Below are 4,843 nucleotides of genomic sequence, written 5' to 3'. Positions count from 1 at the left end.
ACCCAGCCACTCCCCTGTCCCTGCGTAACTCTGCACCCCTCCCCCATCACCATGTGTCTCTGTGCCCTCACTCAGCCACTCCCCCGTTCCTATGTAGCTCTGCCCCACCTCCCCCTGTCCCTATGTGTCTCTGCATCTCCCTCCCCTCTGTGGCCCTGTGCCTCCACTCCTATTCAGCCCTGCCCCAGCCTGTCCTCCCCCACTCGCCCTTATGAGCCCCTGCCCGACCCCTCCCAGCACCCCACAGGCTCTGTGTCCGGACCTGGCCCGACTGGCGCAGCTAAGGCAGCTCTCTCCCCCCTTGCTGACAGGGAGCTGCAACTTTGCTCTATCGCCACGGTGCCCTCTGGTGGGTCAAAGGCAGAACTGCAGCAACATTTTGGCAGAAGCTTTTTTCTGCGCAATAAATTAGAAGTCTGCAGGGCTCATTAAACATGCACACGCGCAGCGGCACAGAATGTCTAGCAGAAAGCTGTATTAACTTGTAGTGTATTTCCCTTTTACACATCATTTTGTTTCATCAAAATATACAGTGTAGTTGCAGCCATGCTGGTCCCGGTATATTAGAGAGAGACAAAGTGGGTGAGGTAAAATCTGTGATTGGACCAACTTCTGTTGGTGAGAAAGAGAAACGTTTGAGCCACATAGAACTTGTCTTTCCCAGATCTGAAGAGCAGCTCTGTGTGGCTTGAAAACCTATCTCTTTCACTAAAAGAAGTTGGTCCAATCAAAGATATTATCTCAACCACCTTGTCTGTCATCAAAATAGTTTATTCAGCCTAGTACCCTATATTTACCCCCTAACTACTGTATTTGTAAAACATCATGTAGTATCTTAATATTTAGCACTTATCTTGCAGGTCATTCAAAGTAGATTAGAACATGAGAACAAGGGAAGTTACTTTTCAGCTACACCAACAGTGTGGTGAACAGGCTTCCTGACTTCCTGTGCTGAGTTGCAATACATAGTCTTGTGAAAAGCTAAAGAAACTGTCACTGGACTTCGAGTGTCTGCTCTCTCAGGCCTTTGTCTTTTCTCTTCTGAAAAGTCTTGACACCTGGAAAAAGCTTAATTAATTTATAAGATATGAATACATCATCCTATTTCTTCCCAAATACAGAACAGAAATATTTATTGAAGATTTTTGCCTTTTTTGTATCATAAATGATAATTTTGCTGTCCTTATCTAGTATTGGACCCAGACAAAAGTTAGGATTTAATTTGTTCCTGATAATTTTTAAAAAATTCCTTCTTTATTATCCATAACCCTATTTGCCATAGTTTTTTTTTATTGACACCTTTAATTTCCCTTATCAACTGTCTACATTTCCTAGCTGTCAATTTGTATTCATTGCTATCAGCTACTCTATTTTTCATTAGTTACATATACTTATATGATCTTCCCTTGATTAAAAGGAGAAAGGAAAATCTCTCTGTGTGCGTGTGTGTGTATTGCTATTTTCATTTCACCTCTTAATCAAGGGAACATCAAATGAGTTACCCCAAAGAGTCACAGAATTCAAGACTAGACCATTGTGATAATCTAGTCTGACCTCCGGTATAACACAGGCCATAGAACGTCCCCAAAATAATTCCTAGAACAGATCTTTTAGAAAAACATCCAATCCTGATTTTTAAAATTGTCAGTGATGGAGAATCCACAACAACCCTTGGTAAATTGTTCCAATGGTTAACTACCCTCACTGGTAAAAGTGTATGCTTTATTTCCAGTCTGAATTAGTCTAGCTTCAATTTCCAGCCATTGGATCTTTGGATCACATTGTACCTTTCTCTGCTACACGGAAGAGACCATTATTAAACATTTATTCCCCATGTAGATACTTATAGACTGTAATTAATTCATCCCTCATTTTTCTGTTTGTTAAGCTAAATAGATGAGCTCTTTGAGTCTGTCATTAGAAGGCATTTTTAATACCTTAATCATTCTTTATGGCTCTTCTCTGAAACTTCTCAATATCCTTCTTGAACTGTGGGCAACAGAACTGGACATAATATTTCAGCAGCGGCCATACCAGTGCCAATATGAAGGTAAAATAACCTCTCCTACTAGAGATTCCCTATTTCTGCATCCCAAGATTGCATTAGCTTTTTTGGCCACAGCATTACATTGGGAACTCATGTTCAGCTGATTATCTACACTTACCTCCAAATGTTTTTTTCAGAATCACTGCTTCCCAGGATAGAGTCCCCTATCCTGAAAGACCAGCCTATATTCTTTGTTTCTAATTATTAACACTTAATGCTCTGTGTTTATGAACATTAGAACAGCCATTCTGGGTCAGACCAAAGGTCCATCTAGCCCAGTATCCTGTATTCCTCTTCCAACCGTGGTCAATGCCAGGTGCCCCAGAGGGAATGAACAGAAGAGGTAAAGATTGATCCCCTGTCACTCATTCCCAGCTTCTGGCAAACAGAGGCTAGGGACACCATCCCTCCCCATCCTGGCTAATTGCCATTGATAGACCTTACCTTCATGAACTTATCTAGTTCTTTTTTGAACCCTGGTATAGTCTTGGCCTCTGGCAAGGAGTTCCACAGGTTGACTGTGCATTGTGTGAAAAAATACTTCCTTTTGTTTGTTTTAAACCTGCCGCCTATTAATTTCATTTGGTGACCCCTAGTTCTTGTGTTATAAGAATGAGTAAATAAGACTTCCTTCTTTACTTTCTCCACACCTGCCATGATTTTATATATCCCTATCATATCCCCCCTTAGTCGTCTCTTTTCCAAACTGAAAAGTCCCACTCTTATTAATCTCTCCTCATACGGAAGCCATTCCATACCCCTAATCATTTTTGTTGCACTTTTTTGAGCCTTTTCCAATTCCAATATATCTTTTTTGAGATGGGGCGTCCACGTCTGCACACAGAATCCAAGATGCGGGCATGGCATGGATTTATATAGAGGCAATATGACATTTCTGTCTTATTATCTATCCCTTTCTTAATGATTCCGAACATTCTGTTTGCTTTTTTGACTGCCGCTGTACATTGAGTGGATGTTTTCAGAGAACTATCCACAATGACTCCAAGATCTCTTTTATGAGTGGTAACAGCTAATTTAGACCCCATCATTTGATATGTATAGTTGGGATTACGTTTTACAATGTGCAACAATTGTACAACAATGAATTTCATCTGCCATTTTGTTGCCCAGTCACCCAGTTTTGTACAAAAATCTTGCTCAGGTTACAATTTAGTTGCAGGATAAAGTAGTGTCTTCACCTACTTAGATGATTTCTTTTTTTCCCATAAACATGGGTGGAACATCTGGAAGAAGTGGAAAGGATTCTAAAGCTTTTCAAGGAGTCAGGGTTTAAACTTGCAGGAAACAAATGAAAGCTTGTGGTGAGTTGCCTCACCTTCCTGGGACATGTGGCCAGTGATGATGGGTTGACTTTGATTGAAACAGAAACTGAACATTACAAAAGACTGAAAGATTCCCTACAAACCTGAAAGAGGTACAGCAGTTTGTAGGCCTTTCAGGATTCTATGGTAGATTTGTACAAAATGTTGCTGAGTTGGCAGCATCTTTATACCGGCTAACTAAGAGCAACTTTGTCTGGATGAAGGAATACAAAAAAGCATTTGAATCACTGATGGATGGACTTTAAACCGTGTTGTGCTTGCATTTACAGATCCATCTAGTCCATTTGTGGCAACCTGTGGTGCCTCAAAACTGTTGTCAGATTTTCATTTGAACAAATTGATGATCTTGGTAGATGCAGACCAGTGGCTTTTGGAGGTTGCAAATTAAATGCAGGAAACCAAATATTCAGCTACAGAACTGGAGTGTCTGCCTATTGTGGAAGCCCTCAATGTCAGGCAAGTGGAAACTGGGTGGTCTAGCTTCCTTGTTAGAGTGAGTATTAGGCCTAGTGGTCGAAGCTGACATCAGGAACCAAAGGTCGGAAATCAGGGTCTACGATCAGATCTGGAGGCAGTAGTTAGAAGCCAGAGCTGATAATCAATCTGGAGGCAGGAACCAGAGACCAGAGCTGAGGGTCAGAGCTAGAATCACCTGGAGCAAGCAGAATAACAGGCAAGAAGGGGTCCCAGGTAGGGGCAGAACAGAGGCAAGGCAAGGGATAGCAGGAATAAGGCAACACAGAAGTAGTCACAGTGGTGGGCATGAGCACTGAACAACCAGTGAGCTGCTGCTGGTCTACTAGTCCTTCCAGCCAATCAGGTGGTGTAGCCAATCAGGCAGCCTGCTGCAAGCCAGCTGTGCTCATTAGTTTTCCAGGAGTCTAGCTCTGCTATAGGCCCTGATTCTGGACATTTCCCCTTGAAGGGCCAAAATCCATTTGCTGTGGATGTAAGATCTTAACTGCAGTTTCTGCTAAGAACTTTTCATATAGGTCCGGAGTCCACAGCTTGGCCTGGGTTATGGGGGCTGGCTAACAGAGAACAATATGTGGCTAAGAGAAAGCTGGGGTAAACAGATAACTTTGTGTGTTTCAAGTCAGTGAGCTTAGTCAGCATAACCTCGAATGTTATTGGGCATCCTTATAGAGAGTTATAGACGCATGAAGTGCTGAGAAACGCCTTATGGTTACTCCCTAATGCAGGGAGGAGATAGTGATACAATACCCCTCAGATCACAGAGAGAGTTCAGGGAGAGGCCTAATATGATTAACATGAGTTATGATACCCTCCCCTCACAGATGTATGCTAATCCTAGCCCACAGAAATGCAAGGGTAAACTTACAAACAATTGTTATTGTTAAGAACTAATTACTGCTCTTTTGCTTTAAATCTCCAGGAGTGTACCTGTTGGTCAACCGGGAGAGCTGCTACCTCATTCCCCGGGACCCCAAAA

Source organism: Eretmochelys imbricata, chromosome 1 (assembly GCF_965152235.1).
Source record: "Eretmochelys imbricata isolate rEreImb1 chromosome 1, rEreImb1.hap1, whole genome shotgun sequence".
In the NCBI taxonomy this organism is placed as follows: domain Eukaryota; kingdom Metazoa; phylum Chordata; order Testudines; family Cheloniidae; genus Eretmochelys; species Eretmochelys imbricata.
Note: the sequence above shows the minus strand (reverse complement) of the source record.